The sequence below is a fragment of the Gavialis gangeticus genome, unplaced genomic scaffold (genome assembly GCF_001723915.1).
Source record: "Gavialis gangeticus isolate Ggan-Ray unplaced genomic scaffold, GavGan_comp1, whole genome shotgun sequence".
Classification (NCBI taxonomy): domain Eukaryota; kingdom Metazoa; phylum Chordata; order Crocodylia; family Gavialidae; genus Gavialis; species Gavialis gangeticus.
The window spans coordinates 10,109,324-10,121,015 of record NW_017729003.1 but is presented as its reverse complement, the minus strand read 5'-3'; the positions used below and the strand labels follow the sequence as shown (position 1 = coordinate 10,121,015).

The following is an 11,692-nucleotide window of genomic DNA, read 5'->3' as shown; positions in this document are numbered from 1 at the left end:
CAGATCTGGAAGCACATGCCCTGCATGCCCTCCCAGGGTGCATGCAATGGCAGGAGCCACCCCCCTCATGTCCCCCGAACCAGCCACTCACGGGTCCATCCCACACCCCACTCCGGCTGTGGAGTGCCCATCCCTATGCACGTGCACAGGACATTTATTGGCAACATCAGACAAAAAAAGCCAATTACCAGTGCTGTCGATTTTCCTTATATCAGTGCCAATCCGATATATTTTTGATGTGGAAGAGATGTGGTGGGGCAGATCAAGGCCCCGCAGTGAGGGAGGGTGTAGGGATGGGGTTGGGGCTGCCCACCTGGGGCCAGAGCAGGCACGGGACAGAGAGGTGGCTCGTTGGGGGAACACAGGAAGTGAGGGGAGGTGGCTCCACAGCTCGTCCAGTGCTCATCTGGCGGCTTCTGCCACTGCTCCTGCTGCTCGTCTGACAGGGCACGGGAGTGGGGGGTGCTCCCAGATCTGCCCAGTCAGGAAGAGCCTCGCCTCAGCCCACCCCGCCCAGATCCAGGGGCACACACCATCCCCCACCACCAATGCCCTGCCGGATGAGTGGTGGGAGCCGCCAGATGAGCACCAGACAAGCCACGCGCAGTGGCAGGAACCGCCCCCCCCACCTTCCCATGCCCCCCCGACAAGCTGTGCCTCTGTCCCATATCTGCCTTGTCCCCAGCCCGCAGCTGCAGCCCACCCCGCACAGATCCGGGGGGTACACGCCTGCCCGCCGCCTGGATGAGGTATTTGCAGCTCCGTCCTGTGCCCCTCTCCATCCTGGCTGGTCAGCACCTGACCACATTTCCTAATGAAATCAGACCACATTTCCTAATGAAATTTTAACTTCTCACTGAAAACACTAAGGCATTAGATAACCCTACTTATCCAAAAGCAATGTTAATCTAGATGGCAAGAGAAGAGGGTAAGACCAGCTTCCTCTTGGGCATGAAGCCGACTATTTTCAGAGAAGACCATGCCTCATCATGGCTCTGGCTCTACTGGAATACCAACAAAATAAGCCTAAACAAAATGTTACATACCAGAAAGAACCCTTCAATAAACTGGGTCTTTTTTGACCTAGAGATGAGGAAACACCCAAGCAAAACCTAACTGCTAAATGCCAGTTAAAGCAACATGAAAAGCTTGTCTATATAATGTTTGGCCCAGACAGCATATAGCGTATGAAAAAATGCATTTTTGGAAACTGAAAGCTATGATTTTGTTCTATTCCTAGCTAACCACCACGTCCTCTCCTGATTAGAAAGTTCTGAAAGCAACACAATGGATCAATTTACAAGCCACGCACGGTCTTTCCACATTACTGCCGTGCATGCAAAAGACGCTTGTTTTTAAACAGGGTTTTAAAAAAACCACACCTTCTGCAAAGCAAATAAGCTTCCTTTCTTCCTCTTCATGGTTTTTGTATTCAGTAATGGGAGAACAAAATCTGACTCTCTCTTAGTCTCTGTGAACTTTCAAAACAAGCTTGTTAGGTGCATTAAAACAAGGGCCGTGTTTGCATGAATGACACAGACTAAAATAGACCAAGGAACAACAAGGACAAGTTTCCTGGCTTCCAGGAAGGCTAGCCCACCCCCACCTGGCTCCTAATGGCTACACAATCAACCAGGAGAGGGAAGGGGGAAAAAAAAATAATTTCATCCAATACTCTTAACTTTACAAGGCACTCATGAAAGGACTATAACTAGACAGTTAAGGAAATGCATCTTTCTCTGTTTGTTCCACTTGGTGCCTAGCAGCGATGGTACATATAACATCTCTCATGAGTTACACATGACAAATCATAACATGGCACTTTACCCCTGGATAAAAATGGCAGGTCATCCATAAAGTTGCTCACCAAACTTCTCTAAGGGGCAGTAGCATCCCACAATAATTTTAATGTACGGCCAACTGGCACAATACAATGCAACATCTGCCAAGAGTCTTTACACAGTGCCTTTCATTTGGTCCAGTTCACTGTTTTATCAATGGCTGCCTCGTGTACTGCACTTCCACACAGTCTCAAACCCAGTTACCCACCATTAATAGCAACAGAGCTAAAACTAAAACTGAAGTGGCAGAAGCAGGTGACTGCATAGAAAAAAAAGGAAGAGGCACCAGAAGGGTACTGCAGGAGGTACAGCAAGGAACAGGGTACTGCAAAACCCCTGTATATATAGCTTGGTTACAGAATAAGTCTTCTGAACCTCTATTTTTTTAAAAAGGCAACAAAATAATACACTACTTAAAGCATACTCCCCTTTCTCCCTTCCCTCCACAGAGAAGTACTCTACGGCCCACTATGCTAGACTGTGTTGTGCAACGGAGACCATGTTCTTTACATAGGAACAAATTTAGTGGACTGTTTATCTATCACAGGCATTACATGTATATACCTAGGACCACAGAAGAACAGGTATGGTATTCTACTGCACTGCTCAGAAATAGTAGGCGACCATACAATTAAATACAAAAAGTCAATGCATGTCTTTAAAGGGGGATGCATAATCTTGACTTTACCACTTGCTGACTTGAGTGCTTAACTCCACGATTGGCAGGTAAGATTCTTTGAGTAGATGTGATATCTTTTATTAGACCAACTGAGTAGTCTACTGAGGGGAAAAAAAAGTTCTTAGCAAGCTTTTGGGCACGATCACCCTTCTTCAGGCACAGGGAGTCTCTCAGTTGCTGTACTCAGTTAACTACTCAGTTGGTCTAATAAAAGATATCACATTACTCAAAAAACCTTGCCTGCCTATGCCGTTAGACCAACAAGGCTCAACCAAAACCCAGTAACTCCACGATTTGAACATGAGAGGCTGCAGATCAGATGCTTTACAGCAGTGGTTCAACTTGTTCCAATTCAAAGCCCTGCTTCTCTTCCCCATAACGTTTTTGGAACGGGTTGCTTCAGAAACTCAGTTCACTCCTTTTTTGGCTGCAGAAAAAATAATAAAGCAATTCTTCTGCTGCAAAAAACTCAGAAAGACCACAATAAGTCAGAATGTCTTTTATACGAGGGGATCCTATTTGAAATCTCTGGGTTTGTCTTGTGAATCACATCTAGGTGTTTCCGCATCTCACAGTGCTAATATCATGCAATAGCCTTAAAAGCACTTTACAGCACCCCATTTGGAAATCACTGCTTTACAGCATCAGAACACCACACTGGAGCCATTAGCAGGCAATTTCCTTTCTTTACGTTAGATGCGGTTCCTTCTTGAGGAATGGGCAGAAGGAAGAAATTGGGCTTAAAGCTCTTCTTTCTATTCTCTCTCTTTCTTCACTACTTGAATAGGAAAACATTCCAATAGCTTTCCATTTCCACCCAAGGTGTAGTTCTGGCAAGACTATTTCTGGCCTTACTTGATGAGCATGTGGCAGGAATGGTGTTCAAAGGGACGCCATCAACCTAAACATACCGCTTCTATCTAAAAATGCCCTGGCTGCTGTCAAGACAATCGGGACTTAAGATCACCGTAACTACAATTGAAGATTTTTTTTTTTCCTATTTTTCTTTTTTGTTTCTAGTACAGGCAGCCCTCAGACTTACGACACGGTTGGTTCCTGAAAACCGTGTCTTAAGTCAAAACATTGTAACTTGGAACCAATTTTCTCGTAAGAAACAATGTTATAAATGGGGGATTGGTTCCTGAACCAAGGCCTGATACCTTATTTTCACCAAAAATACCCCAGAATTTTGTACTCGATCAGTTATAGATGAGTAATATAGCTACATTAAGGTATTTATATTGTAAATGGCAATCATATTGATTTGGAAGGACTTCTTTGAGGTGACTTTGCAGAACTTTTTGAAAGGCTCTTGGTTGGACTTTTTGAAGGGTTCTTGGCTGGAGTCTTCTTAGGAGTCTTGGCTGCAGGTTTTTCTGGAGTCTTGTCTGCTTTCTTAAAGAAAGTATCCAAGGAAGTTTGGACAGATGTTCTCTACAGAGATGAGCAACGCAGCAAACTGGTTTGCCGGCATGGCACTGCATCAGATCAAGCATTGTAAAGTTGAAACTGACTTCATAAAGTTGAAACAGAGTGTCAATTTATAAACATAAGCTTGAAACATTGTAAGTTGAGGACTGCCTGTATTTGACAGTGCTTTGCTTCCAGCCAGTCATTTCCATTCTTCCCTTCTATGGTCAATTTCCCCTTTTGTCTCTGTCCCCAGCAGAGGAGAGAACAACATATGTAAAACAGAAAATGTGATAACAAAACTGCAGATGTAGGAAAACGTAGGTCCTGAATATCCCCGTGGCTCCTTTGTTAAAAACAGACTAGTTTTCAAGTCAAATCAACTCTGACCCTTTCAAGGAGCAAAACTGGGACTCTGAGATGTGGTTCCAGTCCTGGCTCTGTACCAGGCCAGCCACATAAATGTGGACAAGTCATTTTTCAGAGGGTCCAAATCTCAACAGCTCACAAACTTCCATTAAGGGAAGGCAGCTAAAAAAAGAAAAAAAAACAAACCACAAAAAGCCCCCAAACCTCCAGCCCCTCCCCCCCCAAAAAACCAACCTGTTTTCCTACAGGCAAAATGGAGACTCACTTACTTGCTAAGGAATATAATCACACCACATTAATGTTTATAAAATACTCAAACATCCATGTTTGAGACACACTTAAGCAATGCAAGATATTACCATCATAATTATCATACCTATATACAGATCTACAGGCAAGGCTCCATAAAATAAAGGTCATAGGCTGCACAAGTTGAACCCTTCTGTCAAAAATCAAAGCCACCTTGCTGGCCTAAACCTAAGACCAACACACCTCAATCGATTACTTTGCTTTGTCATGTCATGGGCAAAGGCACCTGTAAACTTCCCAAGCAGATCACACTTAACACACTGGATGTCTGTACCACAAAAACCTCTACCCACACTAACCATTAACCTTGCCAGGGTCCCACACTCTGCTGTCAGAGGCATAAATGTATGCTAGATATCACACGCATTATTAAAAAAAACACAAGTAAATTTAAACAAGCTACACTGTGCTATTTTAAAGCTCAAGAAGCACATATTTAAGTCAGTTTCTGCACATCAGACTTTGATTTCACTGAAAACAGACAAAAAGTCAGTCTAAAGAAAGAAAATAACAGATTAATAAGTATCCTGTGTAGGAAATTTTGATCTGATGCTTTTTAACATCAGCTCTCGTCTTCAGCCCAAAAAACAGAGCACCTTTTCTCTCCTATCCATGGACCACTACTCCCAGAACAGGCAGAGCAGAGTCATCCTGGAAAGCTGAAAATATTTTCTGGCAATTCTTGCTATGTTGGATAACACTAAAAAAAAAATATGGTAGATCCAGGATGCAAGAAAGCAGCACATATGCCCATGTTATTTCTAACAGCATGTTAAAGCAGGGAACGTTTACAATGAACTTCAGTCCAACACATTTAGGAGCAGGGATGGTGTTGTTAAACGCAGTGCAGATTTACAACAGTGCCTGCCATTCCATGGAGAGTTTCTCTCTTGCAGGCAGGCTAGGTAGCACTCCCTTTAAAATTTAAGGAGCCAGGCTATGTACTGCCCTCAGCAAAGCAAAAGCTCCTATGGGGCTGGCATCTGATTTTGCCTTAAAGTAAGTTTACAAAGGATGTGGCTTTTAGAGCAGAGCAGTACTGTACATATGCTGTCATACAGATGTGCAGTGCTTATTTGTGTGAGTGGGTGTGCCTTAGACTGCATGTCTGCAAATGGCAGTGAATGTCTATGCCAACTGCAGAGGTTAAAACCACACTTCCTATCTGGCAAAGCAATTTTAATCGACATGCAGTAGCCCATTCAGAGCCTCATTTTTCAAAGGCACTGGGCAATCGCAACTCCCACTGACTTTCAACTGGTGCTGCAGGTGCTTAACACTTCTGAAAATCAGACCCAAGAGAAACCTTGCATTTGGGCATCTTAAATTTCTGCTGTAAACATAAATGAAAGGTGCCTGTTTTCTAGTCACTTTGCATGTCTGTCAGCCCTGTTTAGTTTAATGGAAGTGAAACATGCTCTTTGGGGACCACAAGAATGGAAAAATTCCAAGCCATCCAAGTTAACATTTAACTGGCAGGGATCTTTACAGGCAAAGCCAGGCAAGTGACTAAATACTGCACCCCAGTTTTCAACCCTGCACATCCAAACATCAACTTTAGGTACTGAGCACTCAGTACAGGATTCAGCTGCCAAAAACTTGGGCTTGCAGCATAACATGATATTTTCCATCTGTACCCAAGTATGGGTTCAGAAGAACAACAACACTCATTCAATCCATATTTCTAGCATGAAATTCTTGTTCCGAGCCATCCCTACTGCTGAGGTAGCATCCCTCCTTGCTCAGTACCACACCCAGTTTATTCTTGTGCTGTCTGGTACTTAAATCATGAAGGAGCTGGGAGAGGAGGGAGGTGGGAGTATTTTTCCCTTTGGGGCAGAAACAAATACCTTTCTTCATCTTCCACTTTGCTAATGTCCTTTCTGGCTTCTCTCTCTTTTTGCTGGCTAGTTCATTACTTCCAGCTAAGAGAACAAGACACTCTCTTCAAATCTAAGGCCAAAAACACTTTGTTAATTGCTCAGCAGTGTCAAGCCTTGCTATAACTTGTTCATGCTTACTCCAAAGTAGGGTCTAGGACACATAACAGGGCAGTTCCACTTCCATTTAATACAGCTAAGCAAGACAAAACTAGACAGGTGGTTAAAAACTTACTCCCCACCCCCAGACACACACACATCCCCTGTTTTTAGTGATGTCTAAGACTGATGAAGGCAACAGGTAGAAGAACAGAGGAGCAAGCTCTTTCAGATCAGAGAGGTGAATTCTAGCTGTTTCATCACTATTGCTTTTCTGAGTCATAGAAAATGCCCTCAGCCACTAGCAGAATGGCAAAACAAGAAAGGCAACTAGGACTTGGACCAAATCAAAGGTCTTGGGTCCCCAGAATGTTGGCCCTTAGAAGCTGTTTTATTTCATGTAGTCTATTTGATGCTATACACCCACCCCAATAAGGAAATACGGCCCACAGAGAAGTCAATATTAGACTGTTCATTGCTAAAATACAGTTGGCACAAACACCTACTTAAGACAGAAGTGGTCAAAATAAGTATAAAACTATTATTCTGTTTGCATTTATACAGTACCTTTAATCAGCCTCTACAACTTGCTACATAAGTGCATGCATAACACACACGCATGCACGTTTCTTTTCTGCAAAGATTTCTAAACTTTTGAGTCTTGTTCTCAGAGGCACAGAGGATCCTCTCCTTCACCACTGCTTTCTCTCATTCACTGCCTGAATCGCCACTGCCACTCTCAAGGCACTTGTTTCACAACCACTGTCCTTTTGTCTGGAAAAGACTAGATGCAATTCTCTTCCCAGCCTGTCACAGTGGGTCCTTAAATCATTCAGCAAGGTCAGTCTTGGGCAATGCCAGATATCCTCTTCCCACTCTTCACCTCCATGGCAGGATTTTATTTTATTTTACATATCAAAAAGTACATTGAGCCCAATGGTCCTCATAGCTAGCAGAGACATTAGGGCTTTGCATTTTATTAGGCCACCTCTTTCAAAGAGAATCTTACACAATGCAAGTTTTTCTGCTCCACCACAAAGAAAGAGAATCTGAATATTTCCAAAAATACTAAGACAAGTTCTTAAGAAAAGAAGAATGGGAAAATTCCTCAGTCCCAGGCATAAGAGTGGAAGCCCTGTGGCTGGCAAAGCTGGGAAGAAATCCTTCCACCATCACAGACTATAGAAATAAACTGGGAAGCAAGAGGGGAGAGAGTGGGAATTTTCTTGAAGAAAAGGCACAGTAAGAAAGCAGGCAAAGCAAGATGTTAAGCCCCCAGCCCCATTGAAAACAGAACAGCAGACAGAGCCGCAGCATTGTACAAAACCACAAGGAGGAAACAAAAACCCAAGGAGATAGGGGTCCAATGATATGCAACAGAAACAACAAAAGCATGCACAGAGCCACAACAGTACCTGAATTCCAGCAGCTCCAGAGGTCATTCAGTTTCCTTTCTTCTGTACTGGAGGGACACAAAAAAAAATAAACCGTAAAAGTTCAAAACTTCAGACAACAGCTTCCCAGCACTGGTTTAAGAAGTTCCTCTTGTTCTCCTTGTAACTTTTCCAGACAATCCATTGAAGGCTCCTAGGGCAACAAAGCAGTTAAACCCATTATTTGAGGCTGATTCAGGAGCCAGCAGCAGAAGCAAAATCTGTAAGAATCTGTTGTCAGTGATCAAGCCCTGCTCATTGCCAGCAAAAATAGCCGGGTGGAGCAACAGGAGCTCGCTCTGCTCACGCACACTCTCCCACTCTAAGCAGCACAGCCTTGACTGTCTGTGTGCAGAGGATGTGGGGGCGGACTTTAAAGAGGGCCAACTCTGTGGGCCTCTCTCTGCCAATCAAAAGCCTGCGACTCCTGGCAACCGCAGCACACAACCTAAGCTCAGTAAGTGGGGACTGCCACAGAAGGACTAATTCAATATAAACCATGCTGACGAAAGGCTTGCAAACAAGGACCTCCCTTTCTTTCCTGCCCTTACTCCCACCTACTGGGCAAGACAGCACTGCACCTTTCTCTGGGCACTTCTCATTGACTTTGAAGAAAGCTAACATGATGTCCTCTGGCCCTTATAGAGTTCATTTTAATGCATGTTATATCCCTTTTCCCTCCCCTTTGCCTGCCTTGTTTGTTTAGTTTATCAACTCTTCAGAGCCTGGAGTGCTTCTCCTCCTCTGTTCAGTCCCTAGCATGCTAAAAATATGATCTCAATTGATCTCTAGGAATTTCTGTTACACAAATCACTAATAAATTGCTCATAAATATGTTTATACATTATCTATAAAACAAAGTAGTTATTTCTGTCACATCTTCCTTTTATACCAAGGAATCTTACAAAAGCATGCAAGTAAGAGAGGGAAATACATCTTATTACAATGAATTCAATGCAGAACGTGTCTAGCTATAGCTGCAGCCAAATTTTAAAGGGTCAAAGATAAGACAGGGTCTATCCATCTCCCTATTCCCCACTACTTCTGCATCAATCACTGCAGCTATATCCTCTCTTCTAGAGAACTTGCCTCCCTCTTTCTGCTACCACTCCTCAGAAGCTTTTTTAATGTCCCCAACCAGCCAGCCACCTATGCTCAAGTTATTTCACTTTAATACAGCATGTTACAGACTCTACATGTGCTGCCAAAGGCTGAGATATAAAGTACTAAGATGTTTTTCAGAGGTAGATACGATTTGCCCAGAATGGCCAGGGCCCTTAGAAGACAGCCTACCTTCAGAGTCTCTCCTGCTCTCATTAAGGAAGTTTAATTGAGTTCAGTTACCCCATTAAATAATTACCTGTTTTAATTCCCAAATCGGAACTTTCACTGCAGTCCTGCACAGGCATGCAGTAGGCAAAGGACAGTTCTGTATAGTGACTGTTCTGAGACATTCTAGTCAATGGGGATCCCACATGTGTCCTGTGAGTGTGTGATCTGGCTTTTTTGAAAAGCCACATCCACTGGGATTAGGTCCATGCCTTATGCCCTCACACAGGAGCAAAAGGAGGCACAGGACACAGAGCAGGTATGAACCTCCCCCAATTTTTTCACAATTCAAAGCCTATGACAGCTTAGAACTTCTAAAAACCAAGGGGGGCAAAGTGTGGCATGAACACTGATAACACTTTGAGAAACTACAGTTACTGCCAGGTGTGTGACCTTTCTTCTTTAAAGTGTCTGTGTGGGTCCCACCATAGATGATGACTGGCGAGCAATGCCTCCTCAGGATGGTGGGAATGAGGAGCTATAGGTGCATCTTCTCCCAAATCTGGCATCTGATCTAACCACTGTGTCAAATATAATGCCTTGGATTAAGTTACTGGTTGCTTTGCTGATATCCAATCATGGAAAACAATAGGATGCAGTTCAACAAAGACAAGTGCAAAGTGCTGCATCTAGAGAGAAGGAATCGCCAACACACTTATAGGCTAGGGGATGACCTCAGCCACACAGTGGCAGAAAGGGATTTCGGAGTCATAGTTTACTGACTCCAAGATGAATATGAGCCATAAATGTGATAAAGTAACCAGTATAGCTAACCACACTATCATGCATTAGCAGGTGGATCATGAACAGGTCCAGGGAGGTGATGCTTCCCCTCCATGCGGCATTGGTTAGGCTGCAGTTGGAGTACTGCATCCAGTTCTAGGTGCTGCACTTCAAGAGGGCTGTGGATAACCTTAAGAGGGTTCAGAGAAGGGCCACTCGTACAGTTAGGGGGCTGCAGGTAAGGCCCTATGAGGAGAGACTGAGGGACCTGGATCTCTTCAGCCTCCTCAAGAGAAGGCTGAGAGGTGATCTTGTGGCCGTTTACAAATTCATCAGGGAGGGCAGCAAGAAATAGGAGATGCTCTATTTACCAGGCAGCCCTTGGAATAACAAGAAAACAATGGCCACAAACTGACAGAGATCAGATTTAGGTTGGACATCAGGAAGAACTTTATGGTAAGGGTTGCCAGAATCTGGAATGGGCTTCCAAGGGAGGTGGTGCTCTCCCCTAGCTTGGGGGTCTTTAAGAGGAGACAGGACAAGCGCCTGGTTGGGGTCATATGACCCCAACACTCTTTCCTGCCCAGGGCTGGGGGTCAGACTCGATGATCTATTGAGGTCCTTCTGACCCTAACAACTATGAAACTATGGCACATCAGAATGTGTCTTTTAAACTCTGGGACAGCAAGCATTGATTTTCAGTGGGAGAAGTTCAGTGACCGACTGGTAACCAAGAGATGAATTGTGGAATATGTCAATGCTATTTGCAACAAGCCATTCTGACCTTAAACACCCAGTCATAAACCAGAAATTGATGGGGCCCCTAGTCTGAACGGATGATTACATTCTACCAGTCTAATAAAGCCGAGACTAGAATGCATCTATTGAGTATAAATTTTTATCTTTTGGTGTTAACACAATTCCAAGACAATGATACAATTTAGTGGGTTGGTTAAGCTAAAAACCTCAGATTACTTTGGGGGATGTATTTTGGATGTGCTATTAGCACCACCTTGTCCTTATAGAATATCATACAGTAAGTTTAAGCTGCCATTACCTGAATCTCGCTCTCTCTTCCCACTGAAATAAAGCAATTAAGCAGATCAACTTTAGAGAGATATGGAACATGGAGAAACCCAAGAAAGGCCCATGAGTCTCAGGAGCCTTATACTGAGGTCTCAGGTACAAACAGGTCTTCCTGGAAATTGTTTTGTAACCCTGTCACAGTGCACTCAGGTGCCCTGCGCCTGAGAGCGGAGACTGCTCTGGGGAGACCCCTAGTGGCAGAAAGGGGGAGGCTCAGCTGCCAGTCACCAGGGCTGCACAGGTGCTGGCTGCCGGGGCAACTGGTAAAACCAGCTGACCAGGAAGGGGCAGGGCTTATCCCTTCTTAAGCCCAGGTAGAAGGCCAGTCCCTCTCCAGCAGCTGTGGGAGTAGGGACTCAGCTCGGACAGACAGAGGGGAGGACTCTGGCCATGAGAGCATCCCCTGGTCACTGCTGAGGTTGGTGAAGCCCTTGTTCCCTCGCTCTCTAGTAGGGAGTAGATTTTTGTTTGACCGGATGGTCTAGTTTTTATGTTGCAGCCCAGGGGCTTTATGTTTTATGTTTACTGTTTTGA

At 44.2% G+C, this 11,692-nt stretch overlaps 1 protein-coding gene across 2 annotated transcripts in view; it reads right to left on the bottom strand.

The window, feature by feature from the left end:
- PALD1 (phosphatase domain containing, paladin 1) overlaps positions 1-11,692 on the bottom strand; it is a 219,411-nt gene that overhangs the window by 187,767 nt on the left and 19,952 nt on the right. The window contains exon 2 of one of the 2 annotated variants that reach the window (XM_019507807.1): positions 8,003-8,049. The exons of the other annotated variant lie outside the window; for it this stretch is intronic. The gene's annotated coding sequence lies outside the window, so the exon portion shown is untranslated. The remainder of the gene's footprint in view (positions 1-8,002; positions 8,050-11,692) is intronic. 2 annotated transcript variants of the gene reach the window in all.